This window comes from Mobula hypostoma, chromosome 5 (genome assembly GCF_963921235.1).
Source record: "Mobula hypostoma chromosome 5, sMobHyp1.1, whole genome shotgun sequence".
Taxonomy (NCBI): Eukaryota; Metazoa; Chordata; class Chondrichthyes; order Myliobatiformes; family Myliobatidae; genus Mobula; species Mobula hypostoma.
This window is the reverse complement of record NC_086101.1, coordinates 31981651-32006377: the sequence shown is the minus strand read 5'-3', so window position 1 is coordinate 32006377 and position 24727 is coordinate 31981651. Positions and strand designations below refer to the sequence as shown.

The following is a 24727-nucleotide window of genomic DNA, read 5'->3' as shown; positions in this document are numbered from 1 at the left end:
TATACGTGTTTGAGATTATTCCCCCAGTAGTGTCCGATACGGTATACGTGTTTGAGATTATTCCCCCAGTAGTGTCCGATACGGTATACGTGTTTGAGATTATTCCACAGCAGTGTCCGATACGGTATACGTGTTTGAGATTATTCCCCCAGTAGTGTCCGATACGGTATACGTGTTTGAGATTATTCTCCCAGCAGTGTCTGATATGGTATACGTGTTTGAGATTATTCCCCCAGCAGTGTCCGATACGGTATACGTGTTTGAGATTATTCCACAGCAGTGTCCGATACGGTATACGTGTTTGAGATTATTCCCCAGCAGTGTCCGATACGGTATACGTGTTTGAGATTATTCCCCCAGCAGTGTCCGATACGGTATACGTGTTTGAGATTATTCCCCCAGTAGTGTCCGATACGGTATACGTGTTTGAGATTATTCCACAGCAGTGTCCGATACGGTATACGTGTTTGAGATTATTCCCCAGCAGTGTCCGATACGGTATACGTGTTTGAGATTATTCCCCCAGTAGTGTCCGATACGGTATACGTGTTTGAGATTATTCCCCAGCAGTGTCCGATACGGTATACGTGTTTGAGATTATTCCCCAGCAGTGTCCGATACGGTATACGTGTTTGAGATTATTCCCCAGCAGTGTCCGATACGGTATACGTGTTTGAGATTATTCCCCAGCAGTGTCCGATACGGTATCCGTGTTTGAGATTATTCCCCCAGTAGTGTCCGATACGGTATACGTGTTTGAGATTATTCCCCCAGTAGTGTCCGATACGGTATACGTGTTTGAGATTATTCCCCAGCAGTGTCCGATACGGTATACGTGTTTGAGATTATTCCCCCAGCAGTGTCCGATACGGTATACGTGTTTGAGATTATTCCCCCAGCAGTGTCCGATACGGTATACGTGTTTGAGATTATTCCCCCAGCAGTGTCCGATACGGTATACGTGTTTGAGATTATTCCCCCAGCAGTGTCCGATACGGTATACGTGTTTGAGATTATTCCCCAGCAGTGTCCGATACGGTATACGTGTTTGAGATTATTCCCCAGCAGTGTCCGATACGGTATACGTGTTTGAGATTATTCCCCCAGCAGTGTCCGATACGGTATACGTGTTTGAGATTATTCCCCCAGCAGTGTCCGATACGGTATACGTGTTTGAGATTATTCCCCCAGCAGTGTCGGATACAGTATACGTGTTTGAGATTATTCCCCCAGCAGTGTCCGATATGGTATACGTGTTTGAGATTATTCCCCAGCAGTGTCCGATATGGTATACGTGTTTGAGATTATTCCCCCAGCAGTGTCCGATACGGTATACGTGTTTGAGATTATTCCCCAGCAGTGTCCGATACGGTATACGTGTTTGAGATTATTCCCCCAGTAGTGTCCGATACGGTATACGTGTTTGAGATTATTCCCCCAGTAGTGTCCGATACGGTATACGTGTTTGAGATTATTCCCCCAGCAGTGTCCGATACGGTATACGTGTTTGAGATTATTCCCCCAGCAGTGTCCGATACGGTATACGTGTTTGAGATTATTCCACAGCAGTGTCCGATACGGTATACGTGTTTGAGATTATTCCCCCAGCAGTGTCCGATACGGTATACGTGTTTGAGATTATTCCCCCAGCAGTGTCCGATACGGTATACGTGTTTGAGATTATTCCACAGCAGTGTCCGATACGGTATACGTGTTTGAGATTATTCCCCCAGCAGTGTCCGATACGGTATACGTGTTTGAGATTATTCCCCCAGCAGTGTCCGATATGGTATACGTGTTTGAGATTATTCCCCCAGCAGTGTCCGATACGGTATACGTGTTTGAGATTATTCCCCCAGCAGTGTCCGATATGGTATACGTGTTTGAGATTATTCCCCCAGCAGTGTCCGATACGGTATACGTGTTTGAGATTATTCCCCCAGCAGTGTCCGATACGGTAAGAGTGTTTGAGATTATTCCCCCAGCAGTGTCCGATACGGTATACGTGTTTGAGATTATTCCCCCAGTAGTGTCCGATACGGTATACATGTTTGAGATTATTCCACAGCAGTGTCCGATACGGTATACGTGTTTGAGATTATTCCCCAGCAGTGTCCGATACGGTATACGTGTTTGAGATTATTCCCCCAGTAGTGTCTGATACGGTATACGTGTTTGAGATTATTCCCCCAGCAGTGTCCGATACGGTTTACGTGTTTGAGATTTTTCCCCCAGCAGTGTCCGATACGGTATACGTGTTTGAGAGGGCAGTGACCACTGAGAGTCCCAGACACAACCTGCCTGTCCTTACTGTCCTAGCTGGTGTCACCCACCACCTCCTCCTGGACCTGTGATGTGACCAGATCACTAAGTGGACCTTTTACTGGATTCTGTGCATCTAAACTGCCCCAGAGTCCAGCAGCTCTGTGTGTTCTGCCATGAGCTGTGGCTGGACACATGTCCTGTAGTGTTAGTGGTGGGTGGAAATGTCTCTACTCCCACCTCCTGCAGGAGGGACAGACCAATGTCCTCAGCTCCCCCGTCTCCCCTCTGTGGAGTGAAAATAGTCACCTAAAAGAACAGGTGAGTGTTTGCTCCAGTTGTCACATCACAGTCCATCGAAACATCTGTGAAATGTGTCATTTGCCTCATTGATCAACACAATCTGAGGATGTTTTGGGGGCAGCCTGCAAGTGTTACTTTGCTTCTGGTCAGTGTCCCCTCTGATTTGTAATGACCAGTGAGCTCAAAAACCTTGTGCTGGGCATGTTTTTGCCCTGTGACAATAACATGCGCACAGTGAATTTTTCAGTGGAAGTAAACCTGAAGCTATTCTGAGGATAATAAATTACTGAGTTCGGTTTTTTGTTTAAAAGAAATAAAATAATACACATCATTGTGTTTTATTTCTCATATGCAATAGCCAGTTCTGAAATCTGCGGGCAAGTCGTCACAAACACCAGGTTGTCAACACTGTTCACATCAGAAACTGGAAAAGGAAAAGTGATTGTGTATGATTGTGAAATATACTTAACATGGCAACGAGGTCGAGGGTGACAACCCTTTGTGCGCAGTTTAAATTCCTTTGTGCGCAAGTAGCATACCATGCCCAAACGTATAACCCGTACGTCTGTGTCATGTGGGAGGAAACCGGAGCTCCTGGATGAAACTCAAACATTCATGTGCAGAATGTACAAACTCCTTGCAGAGTTTAGCTGGAATTGAACCCAGATCCTTGACGCTATAAAGTGCTATGCTAACCACTACATTACCGTCCAATCCCTTCACTAAAGGCCAAATGTTATCTCGTAGAATGGCTGCTCCCTCTTTGCCTACCCTTCCCATTGCTTTCCTCCATCAGTGATCCCACAAATTCCTCCTGTCCCACTGTTGCCTCTGGTTCTGTCGACTGAGCGACGTCCTGACCATCAATGGAGAATGTCTCGGACAGTTAGATCCTGTCTCTGCTTTGAATGTTCCCCTTGGGGTGAGGGGTCAGTCCTGATTCTCGGGTTCTGGGACCCTGATTCTCTCAGGGGAAGATGGGGGTGGACTCCAGGGACTTGGGTCTCAGGGTGCTGATTTCAGATATGGGTTCTCCTTGCAATCTGGACTCCCAGCCTCTCTAACTCTACGCTCCGATTCCAGGCTCTCACTCTCTCCGTTATTTCTTCACGGGGGTGACTCCGGGGTCGGGAGTCCCTGAGATAATGACAGTCGGGTACGTGGATGAAGAGCCAATCGTTTACTACGACAGTGAGTTGGGGAAGGCGGTGCCCCGTCAGCAGTGGATGGCGGAGAGTCAGGGAGACGACTACTGGGAGCGGAACACACAGATCTATCAGGAATGGGATCAGTGGTTCAAGGCCAACATCCCAATCGCCATGAGCCGGACCAACCAGACAGGGGGTGAGTGGTGAACGACGTGGGGGGGGGTGATGGGAGGGACCGGGTATGATGGGTGTAATGGGGAGCAATGGGAGGGATTGTGGAGGGGAGGGGGAACAGGGTGACTGTGGGGGGGATAGGGGTGACTGTGGCAATTGTGGAGGGTAGGTGTGACTGGGGATTGTGGGAAGGACGGAGTAGCTGAGAATTGGGGGGGTAACTGTGGGGATTGGGGGAAGGGTAACTGGGGATTATGGGGGGATGGGACGGGCAACTGTGGGGATTGTGGGGGGGATGAGGAAACTGGGGATTGTGGGGGGCGCGGGTGTAACTGGGGATTTTGGGGAGATGGGTGTAACTGGGGATTGGGAAAACAAGAGTAACTGTGGGGATTGGGGGACAGTTGTAACTGGCGATTGTGGGGGATGGGAGTAACTGTGGGTATTGGGGGGATGGCGGTAATTGGAGATTGGGATGGGATAACAGGATTGTGGGGGGATGGGGGTAACGGGATTGTGGAGGGGACAGGGGTAACTGGGGAATGCTGGGGTATGGGATGGGTTAACTGTGGGGATTGGGGGACGGGATGGGGTAACTGAGGGGGGGATGGGACAACTGGGAATTGTGGGTGGGGGAGGGGGAAACTGTGGGGATTGTAGGGGATGGGGATAACAGCCCGGTGTTAACGCCGGCAAGAGCTTTTGGATAAACTAGGGGGCCTGGTGGGGCGGGCGCTGTCACTGGAATAATGCCTTTAACATCCAAGGTTTTACGGTAATCCTTTCTGTCTGCCTGTCAAAGATGAGCATAGCCACACCTGGGATTAAAACAGAGATTGTATGAGCTGGGTGTGAAATTTGTGACAGATGGTGCACCATAGATCCAATGCGCTTTGGTTTAGCGAGGGGGGGCAGTGCTAACAGCCACTGTGAGGTGGGGGTCTGCAGGTTCCCTGTGAGAAAGCCCCTGTTTTCTATCGGTCTCACTGTTGGTTGTTTAGTTCTACTGCTAATCCCAGCCCTTCGGGGCTGAAGAACAGAAGGGTCCCGGTTCTCAAGGTCTCCGTGTCTCCAACACAGGGGGCTGCCTGCTCATCGTAGGTGGGATCTGCGCCCTGCCCGTACAAAGCAGTGCAGTGAAACATCTTGCTTTCCCGGCCGGTTTCCAGGAGCTATTGCAAATACTGTCCTTGCAAGTCAGAGGAATCCCCCAGGGCTGTGCATGGTTATTGTACGAGGGGGGAATAAGGGTTGCAATCCAGTTGCCAGCAGTACGATACCAGAGTATCACAACAATCATTCACTCCTCCAGTGAGCTTTTTTTTTTCTCAGCAATATTTTCATTGGTTTTTTAAAATAAAGAAAGCATCGTACAAAGGGGGTTTGTGCAGTACATAACAAATGTACAATTCACATCTGTGAAAGAGATGCACCCATAGTACAATCATGCTTTAGTTGTCTCCCTGCCCTAACCCACCCCTTCCAATCCCAATCCCTGTCTCCAAGCCATCATTGCGTTAGCAAGAAGGCTTAAACAGAACCTTTGTCCCCACAGAGCTGCATTGGTATAGAGAAGGTGTATTTTCCTAACACACAAACATTGTATGTTTACACGTCTGAGTCCGTAGAATTTTACCGGAGAATGCTGGAAGTCAGGGAGTTATGTGCAGAGGAAAGGAAGAAAGGATGGGCCTTTAGTTTGGCTGGCATTATGAAAATATTCAAGAAAGGGTCCCCACACCTTTTGGAACTTTATGTCCGAGTTGAGAATTGAATAATGGATCTTCTCAAAGTATAGACTGGAAATGATGTCCCTGAGCCAGTGAGCGTGGGTGGGCGGAGCAGCATCCCTCCACCTGAGCAAGACTGCACACCTGGCCAAAAGACAGTGTGCAACGTTTGGTCGGACTTAGGTGTGTGCCCCCTCTCCGGGGGTGCCCAAAAGAGCAATCAAAGGGTTAGGTTCCAAATTATAATTAAGTATTTGGGATAGAGTTTGGAAAACATCTTTCCAATATTTTTCCAAGCTAGGGCACGTCCAGTACATGTGAATAAGGGAAGCCTTGCTCCTTTCGCATTTTTTCGCAGCAGGGATTAACATCTGAGTAAATGCGAGATAATTTAGTTTTAGACATATGGGCCCTGTGTACGACCTTGAACTGTAACAGGCAGTGGCGGGCACATAAAGAGGTTGAGTTAACTAACTTGAGAACTGAATCCCATACATCGTCTGACAGTGAAAAATTTAAATCTTGCTCCCTAGCAGTTTTAATTTTGTCAAGGGAGCTCGCCTCAGAACCACTAGCTTGTCGCAAATAGTAAATATTAGACCTTTGAGCAATGAATTCATGCAGAGAAACATATCAGTGACGTTTGTGTTGGGTGCCTCAGGGAAGTTTGGTATCAGAGGGCTGATAAAATGTCTAATTTGCAAATATCTGAGTGTTGGGTAGGTTAAACTCTGCAGACAGTTGTGCAAATGATGCAAAGCAGTTGTCTATAAAAAGATCTTTAAAGCGCCTGATGCCCTTTCTGTACCAGTCTTGAAATGTTGGATCATGTATAGAAGGCTTGAAGAGATGATTATATAGAATAGGACTTGAAAGAGAGAAGCCATGGAGACCACTATGCTTCCTGAACTGGGCCCATACTCTCAGGGTGTGTCTGATAACAGGATTAACAATTGGTTTAAGAGTAAGAAAAGGGAGTGCGGATCCAAGAAGTGCGGAGATGGAGAAATTCTTAATAGAATGGGCTCCATTGCCACCCATATTGGGCAGTCAGATTGATTGTAGAAATGAGACCAAAAGATGAGGTAACGTATATTAGCTGCCCAGTAATATAAGCGAAAATTGGGCAAAGCCGTGCCCCCAACACTTTTAGATTTTTGAAGATGGGCTTTATACAGTCAGGGACGCTTGCCCTTCCGTAAGTAGGACGATATGACTGAGTCTAGCAAGTCAAAGAAGGCTTTGGGAATGAAAGTTGGTATGGATTGAGAAAGGTACAAGAATTTAGGAAGGATGTTCATTTTGACAACATTGATTTGGCCCATCAGGGACATGGACAGTGGTGACCACCGTGCTAGACTCTGTTTTGTATGATTTAACAGCTTAATGAAATTTTCTCCAAAGGGACGCTTATATTTCCTTGTTACTGTGATGCCGAGGTATGTAAATTGGTTATTCACTGCCTTAAAAGGGAGGTTCTGGAACTCTGATGCTTGTGCTTCTCCATTTATTGAAAAAAGTTTGCTCTTGTGTAAGTTAAGATTGTATCCTGAAAACTGGCTAAATTTGTTAAAGAGTGAGAGCATGGGGGGTAAGGGGGTGATTGGGCATTATATAAAAAGTAAAAGATTGTCAGCATAAAGGGAGACTTTGTGCTCAACTCCCTCCCGCTAAATCCCCGTCAGATCCACACAGTGGCTCTATGGCCAGATCGAAAAGTAAAGGGCTTAAAGGGGCGCCCTTGGCGGGTTCCACGTTTGAGGTTGAAAGGTTGGGATTGCTGAGAGTTGGTCAAAACAGAGGCAGTGGGACACGAATATAACAGTTTAATCCACGTGATGAAACTTGGTCCAAAATCAAATTTTTTTAAACAGCAAAGAGGTAATTCCATTCCACACGGTCGAACGCTTTCTCTGTGTCTAAGGAGATAACACATTCAGGAATCCCAACTGAAGGTGAGTATAAGATATTTAAAAGACAGCGTATGTTAAAAAAGGGAGGCGGTTTTTGACAAGACCTTTTTGGTCTTCAGAAATAATAGAGGGTAGGATGTTCTCCAATCTACGGGCCAGAACTTTAGCTAAGATTTTGACATCGACATTTAACAGAGAGATTGGCCTGTATGATGAGCATTCTGTTGGATCTCTGCCTCTTTTCGCTAGAAGAATGATGCATGCTTCGTTAAATGATGCTGGCAGTTTACCTTGTTTAAATGAATCAGATAAAACCAAGGTTCGTTGAGGTGAGAGCAGTGATGAAAATGATTTAAAGAATTCTACAGGGAACCCATCGGGTCCTGGAGATTTACCAGTCTGCAGTAACGAGATGGCTGAGGATATTTCCTCTAATGATGTTGGCTCATTCAGTCTCATTTTGAGATCTAGAGAGAGTGTAGGGATATTTAAGCTATTTAAAAAATCCTCGACCAAAATGTGATCATTTGGGGATTCAGAGGTGTAAAGTTGGGAGTAAAAATTCCTGAATGTGTCGTTGATTTCAGAGTGATTCGAGGTGATGCTTCCGTTTTCCATTTGAATTTTTGTGATGTGTTGTTTGGCTTTGAAGCCCCTTAATTAGTTGGCTAAAAATTTACCAGATTTGTCACCATGAATATAGAACTGGCACTTGCTCTTCAAGATTTGGCGTTCAATTGGATGAGTGGAAATAAGGTCAAATTTAGTTTGGATTTCCACTCATTTTTTGTACAGCTCTGGATTTTTAGTTTGAGCATATTGTTGGTCTATTTCTTTAATTTGATTGGCCAGGTCAAGACGTTCTTTGTGGTTCTTTCTTTTCATATTTGCGGTGTAGGAAATAACTTGACCCCTGAGGTATGCTTTCAGAGCATCCCAAGCAACCTGGCTTGAGGTTTCAGGTGACGTGTTAGTATTAAGGAAAAAGATTATCTGGTCCTCCATAAATTTTACAAAGTCACTATCTGACAGTAAGGTCGAATTAAAACGCCAATGCTTATTTGTTTGAGGAAGGCCAGGAAGAGTTATAGACAGGACAACCGGAGTGTGGTCTGATATCACTATTCTCTGATAAACACAGGAACATGGAATCATCTGGTTATCAATTAGAAAGTAGTCACTTCTAGAAAATGTGTGATGGATGTGTGAGAAGAAAGAATATTCTCTCTTATTTGGGTGGAGAAAGCGCCATACATCAGAGATGCCGTAGTTGGAGAGGAAGGACTGAATTAATGAAGCAGATTTGCTCTGTACTCTGGGAATAGGAGATGATCGATCCAGCACTGGATCTAACCAACAGTTGAAGTCTCCACCTAGTATGAGAGAGTATGAACTCAAATCAGGCAGCGCAAAGAAAAAACATTCAAAGAAGTCCACATCATCTGAGTTAGGAGCGTATATGTTAGCCAACACTACCAGTGTGCTATATAATTTTCCCCGAGACAATGACAAAACAGCCGTTTGTATCTGATATTTTGTTGTGGAGTTCAAAGGGGACATTTTGATTTATGAGAATTGAGACCTCCCCCTGGCTTTAGCCTGAAAAGTGGAGTGGAATTGCTTTCCCACCCATCGTGACATAAGATGGGAATTGTCAGAACTGCGAATGTGTGTTTCTTGTAGAAATGCAATTGCTGTATTAAATGTTTGAGATGTGAGAATGCCTTCCTTCTTTTAACAGGGTGATTCAACCCCTTGACATTCCAGTTCACAAAATTTAACGGACCAACCATTCTCCTTTAAAAAGGATACAGGTTGATAGGCATAATTGGTGTCACATTTTCGGGTATCAGTTCTAAGGCAAAAGTGTAATACAAAGAGAAACAGGGCAGAAATAAATCCTGTATAACAAAGACTTCTGAGGGTTCTTAAAATAGTACCTGCATTGGAATACCCTCCCCCCACCCCCCCAACCCACAACAAGACAGCTGCCAGAGAGCAGAGCAGCAAGCTCTTAAGACCAATGATCATCCAACAGTACAACTTCCTGTCACTGGTAGCGTCATCTTAAACTCTGTCACTGTTAGTTAAACAGTAAACATTCAACACTCCTAAACTGACAATGTGCTTAGTGAGAGATAAAACAATTCCCCCAAGGTTTATTAAACATGGCTCTACAAATTGAACCATAAAACAGAAATATAGACTGATATTTGAAAAAAATAAGCAGAGTTTACCCAGTGCTCTTCCCACGAAAGGTTGTAGAGTTCACTGGATTGAAGGTAAAAGGAAATTCTCGAGAGTATAAAATAAATAATACTCTCCCTCTCGAGAGCAGACTGAATGAATATTATTCCACCTATCGTGGTAGTCAGTACCTAACCCAGCCAAGTCAGACCAGAGCTCACCATCCATGTACTGCTAACGTTACCTGGCAGAGGCTATGGGATAAAAATATCTTATGAAGAATTCAGTGTAGTGGGGAGGCTATCGATGTATTTTCGTGCTTCATCTACCGAGCGTAGCCACTTCTTGTCTCCGCTGGGAAGTGTAATGCGGAGCCGTGCAGGATATAGAAGGGAAGGCCTGAATCCTCGGTTGTATAGCTCCGTCATTACTTCTCTGTACTGGGCTCGGAGGCTCAAAACTTCGGGAGAGTAGTCCTCCACAACCTGAATCTGCTGGCCGTGGTATTCTAACTTCCCTCTGCGCCGGGCCTCCCTAACCAGGAGATCTTTAATCTGGTCTTTAATCGCTTCGTCGAGCACCTCAGCTCCGTCTGCCACAACAGGCAGGATCTCCCGGTTGCCACCCACTTCAACTCTGCTTCCCACTCCCATTCAGATATGTCCATACATGGCCTCCTCTACTGCCATGATGAGGCTAAACTCAGGTTGGAGGAGAACACCTCATATACCATCTAGGTAGTCTCCAGCCCCTTGGTATGAACATAGAATTCTCCAACTTCCGGTAATTCCCTCCCCCTCCCTTCCCCTATCCCTATGTCACTCTGCCCTCTCCCTCAGCTGCCTATCACCTCCCTCATGGTTCCGCCTCCTTCTACTACCCAGTGTGTTTTCCCCTATTCCTTCTTCACCTTTCCTGCCTTTCCCCTCCCCCACCCCTTTATCTTTCCCCTTACTGGTTTTTCACCTGGAACCTACCAGCCTTCTCCTTCCCACCCTCCCCCCACCTTCTTTATAGGGCCTCTGCCCCTTCCCTCTACAGTCCTGACTAAGGGTTCCGGCCCGAAACGTCGACTAATCGTTTCCACGGATGCTGCCCGACCTGCTGAGTTCCTCCAGCGTGTTGTGAGTATTGCTTTGATCCTAGCATCTGCAGATAGATTATTTTGTCTTTAATCTGGTAGTGGCGAAGTCGAAGAATAACCGGGCATGATCTCTGTCCTGGGGCTGGTTTAGCTGCTAGTGAATGGTGGGCTCTATCAATCTCTGGCAGGGATGGGAGCGTCTCCTTCCCAAAGATCTTGCAAAGCAGACTGGAAAAAAAATTCAGTAGGACGTCTGCCTTCAATGGATTCGGGCAGGCCAGGGATGCGTAGGTTCTGCCGTCTGCTCCGGTCCTCCAATAGACAATAGGTGCAGGAGTAGGCCATTCGGCCCTTCGAGCCAGCATCGCAATTCACTGTGATCATGGCTGATCATCCACAATCAGTACCCCGTTCCTGCCTTATCCCCATATCCCTCACTCCGCTATGTTTAAGAGCTCCATCTAACTCTTTCTTGAAAGCATCCAGAGAATTGGCCTCCTCTGCCTTCTGAGGCAGAGCATTCCACAGAACCACAACCCTCTGTGTGAAAAAGTTTTTCCTCAACTCTGTTCTGAATGGTCTACCCCTTATTCTTAAACTGTGGCCTCTGGCTCTGGACTCCCCAAACATCGGGAACATGTTTCCTGCCTCTAGCGTGTCCAATCCCTTAATAATCTTGTATGTTTCAGTCAGATCCCCTCTCATCTTTCTAAATTCCAGTGTATACAAGCCCAGTCCCCCCAATCTTTCAACATATGACAGTCCCGCCATCCCGGGAATTAACCCAGTGAACCTACGCTGCACTCCCTCAGTAGCAAGAATGTCCTCCCTCAAATTTGGAGACCAAAACTGTACACAATACTCCAGATGTGGTCTCACCAGGGCCCTGTACAACTGCAGAAGGACCTCTTTGCTCCTATACTCAACTCCCCTTGTTATGAAGGCCAACATTGCAAGTTAGTAACTTTAGCCATTAGCTTGGTATTGTTTTCAAGTAAGCTGGAGCAGATGTTTTCCAGCTCACTGATGCGCTGGCTCAGGTCGTCCATAGCAAGCTCGAGAGAGGGTAAGCGATGGCCATGGTCCTCCACTTTGCGTTGGATTTGATCAAGTTTCGTTTCCAGCAGGCTGCACGAAAATTTAAATTCGGCCGCTAACACTACGCGGTGTTGGTCTAGTAGCGTGGAGATGGCCTCTACTGTCAGGCCAGCCGCTGAATGGTCTTTTTCTTCCCGTGAGCTTTAACATTTGCGGGATGCAAATTTACGAGAGATCCACGTAAATACCATCAGGCCGACAGTACAAAGTCGCAGCTAACTTATAGAGTCTGTCTGCCTAACAAGGGGAGGGGCTTGTCTTTAGAAATTATACAGGTATCACTAACATCCACGTTATCTATTGTCAGCGAGGGAGGGGTCGAAAGGGTTTCTGTCATCGGGACACTGGCTATCCCGATGGTGCTAATCAACTGTCCTTTCGCTTGCGCGTCCGCGGGGGTGGGGGGGGCACAGAAGACAGAGTAGCTCCATATCAGTCAGACAAGACCCCTCACTATCTCCTGTTTTTACAACCATCATGGGCTCTTCTCTCATACTTCTGGATAGTCTGATGGCTGCTGCCTGCACCACCGGTTCTCCGTGGCACCCCTATTGCTGATGAGTAAAAGAGGAAGTGGGCGACTGTTGATCCTCTGAAGCCTGGGGAGGGGGACGGCAAGGGGCGGGGGTGACAGTTCCAGGCCCACTGGCCCCTTTCCCGCAATTTTGGTATGTAGTTTGGCAATCTCGGGCCCAGTGTCACTTCTCACCACAACTACAGCATTGGTCGCTTTGGGAATCAGGGAGATTTCTTCGAAACCCCGAATTCCCTCCCCTTCCCCACCTCGTCCCTGAGGTGGGCACCCTTTGCTTTGGGAGTACTGGCCTACTGGCATTAAACCCTCTCTCGTTTGTTTTCTGAGAAAAGAGTCCCCCCCGATCCATATGTCCAAAGTAGATTCTGTAATTTATATACTTGGGCTCGCAGCGGCCACATGCAGTTTAACAAAGTCTGGATGACCAAGGGCCCATTCCCCTCTAAGGGTGTCCCAACACTCTCTCCCCACTTCTGCTTAAACCTTGCTACAAAATCTGGAATTGGTTCACCCTTCCTCTGCAAGCACCGTGTCACCTCCCCTTTACCGCTATGTCTCCATGCTCCCCCCATTATAGCAGTTTTCCCTCCATTCTGCAACCAGTGTGTCATTGTCTCATTACCGGGCACCGTGTCATCCTGTCCCCAGTCTCCTCCATTCCCCGGGGGTATCACAAAAGCCTCCTTTAGCGAAGGCCCAGAGGACCACGGGCACGTTTTAATAGCATCTGCACATCCCCCAGGGAAGGGCGAGTATATAGTATCTGTACATTCCCTTGGGAGGAGTGAGTATATAGTATCTGTACATTCCCCAGGGAGGAGTGAGTATATAGTATCTGTACATTCCCCAGGGAGGGGTGAGTATATAGTATCTGTACATTCCCAAGGGAGGGGTGAGTATATAGTATCTGTACATTCCCCAGGAAGGAGTGAGTATATAGTATCTGTACATTCCCTAGGGAGGGGTGAGTATATAGTATCTGTACATTCTCAAGGGAGGGGTGAGTATATAGTATCTGTACATCCCCCAGGGAAGGGCGAGTATATAGTATCTGTACATTCCCTTGGGAGGAGTGAGTATATAGTATCTGTACATTCCCCAGGGAGGGGTGAGTATATAGTATCTGTACATTCCCTTGGGAGGAGTGAGTATATAGTATCTGTACATTCCCCAGGGAGGGGTGAGTATATAGTATCTGTACATTCCCAAGGGAGGGGTGAGTATATAGTATCTGTACATTCCCCAGGAAGGAGTGAGTATATAGTATCTGTACATTCCCTAGGGAGGGGTGAGTATATAGTATCTGTACATTCTCAAGGGAGGGGTGAGTATATAGTATCTGTACATTCCCCGGGGAGGAGTGAGTATATAGTATCTGTACATTCCCCAGGGAGGAGTGAGTATATGGTATCTGTACATTCCCCAGGGAGGGGTGAGTATATAGTATCTGTACATTCCCTGGGAAGGAGTGAATATATAGTATCTGCACATCCCTGGGGAGGGGTGAATATATAGTGTCTGTACATCTCTGGGGAGGGGTGAGTATATAGTATCTGTACATCCCCGGGAAGGGGTGAATACATAGTATCTGTACATTCCCAAGGGAGGGGTGAATATATAGTATCTGTACATTCCCCAGGGAGGGGTGAGTATATAGTATCTGTACATCTCCGGGGAGGGGTGAATACATAGTATCTGTACATTCCCAAGGGAGGGGTGAATATATAGTATCTGCACATCCCTGGGGAGGGGTGAATATATAGTGTCTGTACATCTCTGGGGAGGGGTGAGTATATAGTATCTGTACATCCCCGGGAAGGGGTGAATACATAGTATCTGTACATTCCCAAGGGAGGGGTGAATATATAGTATCTGTACATTCCCCAGGGAGGGGTGAGTATATAGTATCTGTACATCTCCGGGGAGGGGTGAATACATAGTATCTGTACATTCCCAAGGGAGGGGTGAATATATAGTATCTGTACATTCCCCAGGGAGGGGTGAGTATATAGTATCTGTACATTCCCCGGGGAGGGGTGAGTATATAGTATCTGTACATCCCCGGGGAGGGGTGAATACATAGTATCTGTACATTCCCAAGGGAGGGGTGAATATATAGTATCTGTACATTCCCCAGGGAGGGGTGAGTATATAGTATCTGTACATCTCCGGGGAGGGGTGAGTATATAGTATCTGTACATCCCCGGGGAGGGGTGAATACATAGTATCTGTACATTCCCAAGGGAGGGGTGAGTATATAGTATCTGTACATTCCCCAGGGAGGGGTGAGTATTGTTATGTACCTGGTGCCCCGTATTATGTACCCCTAGGGTTCATATTTTCTGTGGACTGTCACTTTAAGGCACAAGATAGAACAGAGACTAACTTTTGGATTTTTGCTGAGAGAGAGAGTCTGCCTTTCAGCTCGTGTTTCCACTTTTACAAGGACACTGACTACTGCTGGCAGCTTCTGGGTGCCATGGAAAGAGAGAGAGAACAAGCAGCAGCTCGTGAGTCGCCATGGTGACCGAGGGCGGTGTCATGTGATGGACAGCTGGTGTTCAGCATGCTGAGATAAATACAAGGTCAGCTGGTTGTTAGACACACACATGGTTTTGGACACTGGATGAGCTTTGTTGTGCCCACAGAAAGGTGGGTTTTTGGAGGATTATCAGGTGAATCGATCAGTGGCTCTCATAGTGTGGCCGGTGGGAAGTTATCAGTGTAGCAACCCTCGCCTGGGTTGGTAACTTTACCACAGAAGATGGTCTCCTTTTTGTGGTCACATTCGGTGACTTTAAAGGAAGAGAAGCGGGGAGAGGAAGGTTTGTACCAGAAGAAGCCTAGTGACAAAGAGGTCACTGTTTGGACTCTCTCTCTAAGTAGCCCGCCAGGGTGAGTTTGAGTTCCATTTGAATACGAAAGTGTGGCTGTCATGTAGTTAATCCACAGGAGTGGGTTCTCTGGTAAGGGGAGTACCTTGTGAATATCACTTTTGTGTGACCCTTATTTGGGTGTGGTAGTTCACTGAAGAAAGGCACCCTGTGGCAAATCACTGTTAGAGTTATTTCGTATGTCGTGGAACTGGATAAGTGGCTATCACAGTTGTGTGTTTGGGGTAACCTTGTGTGGAAACTACCTGTGTGTGATAATCCTTGCCTGGGTTGGTAGTTTTACCACTTGAAGAAGGTCCCCTTAGTGATAGACTACTGTTGGTGATAATCCCTACGTGGATTCTGTTGGAGTATCCTATGGCCACACTTTGGGATGACCCGTAGCTGATTTCGGGTGTGGTACCACTTGTGTTGAAAGGATATTCGTTGAAGATCACTGTTGGTGATACTTGGTGTGTGGAGTGGAACAACTTCAGAGATAAAACGTACCACTATTGTTATTCTGTATTGCTGTCATGGAATCTGTGGAATATCGATGTAATTGCCTTCTCACAACACTCGCCTTTGGATTACAAACATCTCGCATTAATTAACCTGAGCATTGAACTGAACTATCTTACCTACTATCATAAGACTGTATCCACTTACACCCTAAGCTGGAAGAAGCTTGGCTTTTATATATTTCCACACTTATATATGCATGATCTTTGCTAACTTGTTTGATTTATCTGATTTTATAGTATTATTAGGTAGTTACTAATAAAAATAGCATTAGTTAAAAGCAATACCAGACTAAAGGTGTTTTCCATTTCTGCTGGTTCTTTAACCCATTACAAGGTATGTAACAGTATATAGTATCTATACATTTCCTAGAGAGGGGCAAGTATTTCTCATCTCCGCATTCCCCAGGGAGGGGTGAGTATATAGTATCGGTACATTCCCCAGGGAGTGGTGAGTATATAGTATCTGTACATCCCCCGGGAGGGGTGAGTATATAGTATCTGTACATCCCCCGGGAGGGGTGAGTATATAGTATCGGTACATTCCCCAGGGAGGGGTGAGTATATAGTATCGGTACATTCCCCAGGGAGTGGTGAGTATATACTATCTGTACATCCCCCAGGAGGGGTGAGTATATAGTATCTGTACATTCCCCAGGGAGTGGTGAGTATATAGTATCTGTACATCCCCCGGGAGGGGTGAGTATATAGTATCGGTACATTCCCCAGGGAGGGGTGAGTATATAGTATCGGTACATTCCCCAGGGAGGGGTGAGTATATAGTATCGGTACATTCCCCAGGGAGTGGTGAGTATATACTATCTGTACATCCCCCGGGAGGGGTGAGTATATAGTATCTGTACATTCCCCTGGGAGGGGTGAGTATATGGTATCTGTACATTCCCCTGGGAGGGGTGATTATATAGTATCTGTACATTCCCCTGGGAGGGGTGAGTATATAGTATCGGTACATTCCCCAGGGAGGGGTGAGTATATAGTATCGGTACATTCCCCAGGGAGGGGTGAGTATATAGTATCGGTACATTCCCCAGGGAGTGGTGAGTATATACTATCTGTACATCCCCCGGGAGGGGTGAGTATATAGTATCTGTACATTCCCCTGGGAGGGGTGAGTATATGGTATCTGTACATTCCCCTGGGAGGGGTGAGTATATAGTATCGGTACATTCCCCAGGGAGTGGTGAGTATATACTATCTGTACATCCCCCGGGAGGGGTGAGTATATAGTATCTGTACATTCCCCTGGGAGGGGTGAGTATATGGTATCTGTACATTCCCCTGGGAGGGGTGATTATATAGTATCTGTACATTCCCCTGGGAGGGGTGATTATATAGTATCTGTGCATCCCCCTAGGAGGGGCAAGTATATAGCATCAGGACCAACCAACTGTGGAAGGTGTTTGGTTTCTTTAAGGGGTCCGGCGCCTCTGCGACCATGACGAGTACTTCGGTTGGGATACAGGGTCGTCACCTATCATGATATTTGGGGGCCTGAATTGAGGGATTTGTCCCCTCCTTTTCTTCTTTCTCTCTTCGTCCCCGTGTTTGCTGTCGAGTCACGCGGCCTTTATTGAGTGCAGTAAAGTTGGACTTCACCTAAATGTTAAAAAGACAGAGTACGTGGTGTTTAAGTGCGACGAAAGTACACTCAAGAATGTAAAGAATGATACCATTAAGAAAGTCTTTGACTTTAGGTACCTCGGGTCAAGAATGATGAGTTCGGAGAAGGACATAAAGGTACGGAAGGCGCTGGCGTGGAGGGCTATGAACGACAAGAAGGAAATCTGGAAGTCCAGAGGGCTTAAAAAGAGGACCTTCATAGCAGTCATAGAGTCCATTCTCACGTACGGATGCGAGACGTGGACACTCACCACGACTATGCGAAAGTCTCTAGGTGGTTGCTATACACGAATGCTCCGGATGGCTCTTGACTTGAGTTGGCAACAGCACATGACGAACATCGAGCTCAATAACAACCTACCGATGCTCTCCAGTAAAATCGAGGCGAGAAGACTGCAACTAGCGGGGCACTGTCTACGCCACCCTGAGCTACCTGGCAGCCTAGTCATCATATGGGAGCACAAGCACGGGAGGATGAACCCTGAGCGCCCTCCCAAGACTATGGTCAACATGCTCCTAGAAGACAGCGGCGCGGCTAATGTAGATGAACTAAACACACTGATGAGGGAGAGGGAGAGGTGGAGAGTCCGTCATCGTGCCCGACGCCAGCCCCCTAGGCCTGAGTCGATGTAGTAGTAGCATGCGGCCTTCTGCATCACCTGTGGTGCTGCTCACTTCAGTCTCATCTCCGGCAGCCCTCGTGCCTCCTGGAGTCGTCACGGCCCCGTCCTCACAGAGAGGGGGTTGATACTGTGGCCGGGGGCCTGGCTGTCTCTGCCTCTGGCCTCGCTCATAGGGGGTGGCCATCTGTGTCAATTCCTCTGTGTCCCCCTCCGGGGGATCACTCGGGGTCGATCTGAGATACTGTCCCAGCGGCGGTTGGGAGGCCGGGGGATTATTCTTGTGCGGTCCTTTATCTTTCCAAGGAGGCTCAGGGGGCCGGAGTCTCTTGGCCACCTCCTCCCATTTATTAAAATAGCCGATCATATAATTCAGATCCCAATTCGGCTCCCCATCTCCCATTTCCACAGTCTCTTTCCAGTCCCTTATCTTACGCAAGTTAAATGTTCCAACATAGGGCCAATCTCCTTGGGACCACCCGTACAGGTCATTACTAAATGTTATCCCGTTTCACGTATTACTGTATCGGCCGGAGATAAGTACTCCCAGAGTTGCCTCTACGCTGGGCAGCCTTGGGATGCCTTACTCCTAGAGTTAGGTCCCTTGAGCTATAATCGCTCCTGCCAACTCTCTCATATTCACTCAATTGCCAGATTGTGAATGTTTGGTCCCAGCTCTCCTTTTTACCGTCGGAGCAGCCGGGACTATCCCCCAGGCACAAGAGTCGCAGCTTTCTTGTGCACATTATGATAGCTACCCCAGTCGATTTCCTTTTCTACTGGGGTTTTCCACAGCTGTCCCTCTGTTAGTATCCCGTTAATGCTGGGATCCTGTTGACTTACGCCAGATTGTCGTGAAAATTTGACCTTAGTGGGATGAAAAGAATACCTGACTCCTGAGTCTCGTTTCGGGACCTTTATTTTACTTGGGACCAAGGAGAGAGAGGGCTGGTCTCCACCAGCACCCGACTCTACTCTCCTGTTACAATAGTGTCCTTTTATACTGTTCAGCATAGTAACAGCAGACTCATTATAATATATCCAGTCATTGCATAAGAATATTACCACTCTGTCAATATGTAACCGTTCACTACAAAAAACTTAGAGAGAAAAGAGCTGTTACAAGTTAAACTATCTTGCAGAGCTGAGCACATTAGTTCCTGTTTCTCTGGTAGCAGCAGATTAGACTCATACCTGATCTGGCGAGAGTTAGCACGGAACGTTCTCTATTTGCACACAAGGGTCTTTGCTTTGCAGTCTCCTTGACCCTATTCACGTAGCTCATTAACCCTTTTCCTCCACTGTCGGGATTGTGGAATGGGTGGTGGTCACGGTGGGGATTGTGGGGGGTACAGGGAAACTATGGGGTCTATGAGGGGTACGAGGTAACTGGGATTTGGGTGGGGAATGGGGTAACTGGGGATTGTTGGGGGGATGGGGTGACGGGATTGTGGATGGGACTGGGTAACTGGGGATTGTGGGGGGCAGGGTAACTAGGGATTGTGGGAGTGATGGGGTGACTGTGAGGATTGTGTGGGTGATGGGGTAACTATGGAGATTGTGGGGGGATGGGTAACTGGGGATGATGGGTGAAACTGGGGGGACGGGGTAACTGGGTATTGGGATGGGGTAGCTCTGGGTATTGGGGACAGGGTAACTGTGGGGATTGTCAGGGAGATGGGGTAACTCGGGATTGTAGGTGGGACTGGGTAACTGGGGATTGTGGGGGGGACTGGTTAACTGTGGGGATAGGTTAACTGGGGTTTGTGGCAGGGACAGAGTGACAATGGGGATTGTGGGGGTGATGGGGCGACTATGGGGATTGTGGGCGTGATGGAGTAACAATGGGGATTGTGGGGGAAGGGTGAAACTGTGGGGACGGGGTAACTGTGGGTGTTGAGACAGGGTAACTGGGTATTGGGGGATGGGGTAACTGGGAATTGTGGGGGGAACAAGGTAACTGGAGATTGTAGGGGTGGGGGTAACTAGGGATTGTGGGGGCTGAATGGGTGACTGGGGATTGTGGGTGACGGGGTAACTGCAGGGATTATGGGGGTACAGGGTAAATGAGGTTTGTGGGGGTACGGGGTAACTGGGGGTTGAGGGTGGTAACTTTGGGGATTATGGTGGGGGGGTGTAATTGTGGCGGGGATGGGGTAACAGGATTGTGGTAGGGATGGGGTAATTGTGGGGGTGAAGGGTGAAGCTGGGGGGGTTGGTACCAAGGTATTGGAGATGGGGTAACTATGGGGATTGTTGGGGGTAGGGGTAACGGGATCGTGGAGGGAGTGGTGGTGATTGTGGGGCAGTGGGGGTGATTTGGGGTGACAGGTAACTGGGGATTGTGGGAGGATGGGGTAGCGGCATTGTGGGGTGTGTAGGGGTGACTGGAGATTGTGAAGGGGTTTGGTGGTGACTGTGGGGATTGTGGGGGGGATGGGGGATGGGGTAACTGGGTATTGGGGAATGGGGTAAAGGGATTGTGGGGGATAGGGGAAACTAGGGATTGTTGAGGGAGTGGTGGTGGGGGTGATGGGGTAACTGGGCATTGTGGGGTGTAGGGGTGACTGGGGATTGTGGAAGGGGTTAGTGGTGACTGTGGGGGGTGGGGTAACAGTGGGGATCTGGGGGGACAGGTCTAACTGTGCGGATTGTTGGGGGTGATAGGGGTAACTGTGAGAATTATGAAGGTAGCTGTCAGCATTGTTGGGGGTGTGATTTTGAGCCACGTTTGACAGATGTGGATGTGCCCCCCCCCCCCGGGTTTGTTCCAGGGATCCACATTTACCAGTTTATGGTTGGCTGTGAGCTCCGTGACGACGGGACCACCAGTGGGTTCATTCAGTACGGCTGGGACGGGTCAGACCTCATCGCCTTTGACAAGGACCGGATGGTGTGGGTGACCCCTGTGCCCTGGGGTCACATCACCAAGGACAAGTAGGACCAGGACTCGGACTACAACCAGTACAACAAGGGTTATCTGGATCAGGAGTGCATTGACGCAGTGAAGAGATACGTCAAGGCCGGGGAGAGTCACCTAGAGCCCAGTGAGTATGGGGGGGGGGGAATGTGTGTCTAGCAGTGACCCCCCCCTCACACTTGCACTGTGCCCCCTTCCACCCGTCTCCTCTCCCTCCCCGTCTCCTCATCTCCTCTTTCTCCCTTCTTCCCCCCACTCACTGCCTCTTCTCTCCCACCCCAGATCCCCCCAAAGTCTCGTTCACCGCCTCCAAGGATGGCCGCCACCTCTCCTGTGTGGCCACTGGCTTCTACCCTCAGTCCATCGACGTGACTATTCTGCGGGACGGCCGGATCCTGGAGGAGATCCATTCCCACGAGGTCCTGCCCAATCACGACAACACCTACCAGCTGACCAGGACGGTGCAGCTGGAGCCCACGGACACAGCAGAGTTCTCCTGTTGGGTGGAACACCAGAGTCTCCCCGAGCCCCTCGTCATGTTGCTGGGTAAGAAACACTCACTGGTGGGGCGGTACACGGGCAGTGAAAGTGAGGGGGCTTGGCTGACCACTGGCCCAAGGCTGGGACACTGTTGACCTCTGGTTCAAGAGCACAGTGAGGGGTCACTGTTGACCACAGGCCCAGGGTTGGGCAAAGGGAGGAATCCGTGTTTCTGAGACAGGGTGGGGGGCTGTGGGTGGGGTTGGTGAAGGAGAATCGGGGTTATCACTGTCTCTGTCACTGATGTGACTGTTTCTCTGAATCACCAATAGATCTGAAGCCCAACTCCATCCCGATCTGGATCATCGCTATAGTTGTGGTCCTGGTGATCCTGGTGGTGGTCATCGCTATTGGTGTTGCCTACAAAAAGAAAGGTAGGACTGGAGGGAGTTGGACTATTCCCCTGGGGAAGGGGGCTTGGGCAGTGTGTGTCCTCCCGGCATTCCTCAGCAAATCCCAACCCAGCACCCTTGTGTTTCTACACCCAAGGTGCCCACATTCAACGCTGCCTGTCTTCAACCCCACCATTCCCCACCTCTTTTCCTTCTCCCATGAGAACAGTTTCCACCTCTTAACTGTCGGTAATGTGTCAACCTCGACACCACCCCCAGCGGTGTTCCACTCACGCCCCTGACATTCACCCTCTGTACGTTCTTTCAATCAACCTCACAAGGATGTTCTTTGGTATTAGACGTTGCTTTCCTGCTTAAAGCCAAAGCTGGTTGTCCATGTTATCTAAACCTCTGATCATCTTATAGAGTAACGGTCACAATTCCCCAGTTCGAGAGCCGTTGGGTCAGACTGTGGAATTAGTCCCTTGGACACGACCTACCATTGCTGATCACATACTTGCACACTCTGATCCCATTTCCTTGCCCTCTCTACCTTGGTGATTCAGATGCCTGTCTAGATCTATCTTCAATGTTGTGAGAGTCTGTCTTCACTGCTCCGTCAGTGTGTTTGATTCCAGCCATCTTCTGGGGCAGGGTGTGTGAAATATTCTTTCCTCTGGTCACTTCCAGTGATCTTTCTCCTCACTGACAGATTCTGATCTTGGTCTCCTCTGCTCCGGGAAATCAGTTCCTCCTACCTGCCCCACCTGAGCCTCTCATTACTGTGTGCATCCATACCTGGTGAACCTGACCAGGGTCAGGGTCAGTATTAGGGTAAATGGTCACTCCAAACCTCCCACTGACCACTCTGTCACACTCCAGCTTTGTTCCGTCTCATGGCCTTGCAATGAGTTGGGGCACCTGGTGATCCTGTTGGATGTGTCTCCTTTCACAACTTGTACCTTGAGTTCTGTTTGATTGGAATTCAGAGCTCACTGGGCAGGAGATGAATCTATCTGGTTATATGCTGGGGATGTGGGACTGTTCTCACTGACTGTCTCTGTGTTTTACAGCAGGCTGTTTTTCAGCAGGGAACAAGGGCTACAATCCCACCAAAAGTAAGTTCACTGTAAATCACAGCTGGATGGTTGTGTGACACTGTTCATGTTCACTGGGTCTCAACAACAGAACAGGGGTTCTGTGCGTGTGTGTGTCTCTGTGTCTGTGTGTACAACACCTTTGTGTAAGAATTTGTCGGTGTGTGTGATTATCTGTATATACCTGTGTTTGTGCAGTGGTGTATGGTGTGCATGTGGCTGTCTTTGTTTCTCCGTGTCTGCACTGCATTGGTAGTAAATATTTTCCTGCCTGTCCTTCCATTCACAGCTTCTGACAAAGGAGAATCCTCTTCCAACTCCTCTGCCATGGCCTGAGGTAGGAACCGTGTTGGGCTCTGGTCAATGCTGGGCTTCCCAGCTCTTGTCACTGGAGCTGGAGCTGGTCATTACAGCACAGTCTGGGCACTGAGAAACCCCGGTCCGGAACCAGAACTGTGGGATGGGCTGTAACCAGTCCCCACAGCACCTCACCCTGGGAATGGCCTCCTGCTCCGTTCCATTCCAGGGATCCAGTGCCCAGTTTTCATGGTTTCTCATTGGAATTGCTGCTTTCCCAGGGTTGCCCAGTGTTTTGAGGTGGGGGTGAGGGAGGGCTAGGCAGAGTTTGGGGTATGGGGGTGTTGTGGGTGATTTGTGGTGGTGGGGGGAGATGGATTTTGTGGGATGTGTTACGGTTGTGATGTGGTGGGGAATGGGTTGAATGTATAGATTATGTTGTACTGTTTATTGGGAATTGGAATCACTGGACATTATTCCCAGTGTTGGGGGGGGGGTGGTTTTAGTCGGTTTCATTGTCAGTGTTGGGGAGGTTTACTGCTGATGCCTCACTCTATAACCATCTCTCCTCGCCCCTCTCCCCCTCTGCAGGAAATTCAGTTCCTAGCAGGATATTGATGAAGAAATCTATGAGAACAGAGTGTAATCCTGGGACTCTGGGTGAATAACGAGATATTCTCGGGGGAAATCCATGATTTATGCTTTGATCTTTGTGCTTGGTATTACTGATAATTGCTGAATCAAGAGCTGGACTGTAATGTTGCTTTTCAAAGAAAGCCGAGTCACTTTAATGTGTCTGGGATGAAGTGAAGGAGCTTAGTGGGGAACATCTCTGACCCACAGCTCAGTCCTGGTCAGCATCTGGAGACTCACAGTTGGGCGATCAGATTTGCTCATTCAGTCAATTTGACTGTTGACCGAGAGTGGCTTCTGGCCCCTGTGGGATGGGAGGGGAGTGGATGGCAGGTGCTGAAGTTAAAGTGAGACTTTAAACCATGGGCTGTGGGAATGTTACAGGGAGATCAGGAAATGTAATTTAATGCTGGTGTGGGGAGGGAGGGAGGGAGGGAAGGGTTCATTTGTGCTTCATTGTCCAGGCTTTTTAATACTGAATCCAAATAAAATCGATGTTTACTCCATCTCCCTGTCTGGCAGTGTTTGTGGTGGTGGGAACATTGGGATTTGAAGGATGCAGCCACTAGGACTCTGGACAAAGTGGGAATGATGTGGATTATGGATTTAAGGAGAATCTGCATTCGTGGGAGGGTGTGGGAGAAGACATGAGGAGAGGTTTCTGTTGAGGCAACAGTGACCAGGGAGAGATCTGGCAAGGACCAGTAAAACGGGGTCTGGTACAGTGGTGACTATGTTTCCGAGATGCTCCCAGTTACCTTCTGCGAAGTTGGAAGCCAAGGATTTATGTAATTGCACCATCATTCCGAATCAGGTCTA

General features: G+C 48.2%; 1 pseudogene; it reads left to right on the top strand.

Annotated features, from left to right (window-relative positions):
• Positions 1-3629: 3629 nt before the first annotated feature.
• Positions 3630-24324, top strand: LOC134347309 (class I histocompatibility antigen, F10 alpha chain-like; annotated as a pseudogene).
• The last annotated feature ends 403 nt before the right edge of the window (positions 24325-24727 follow it).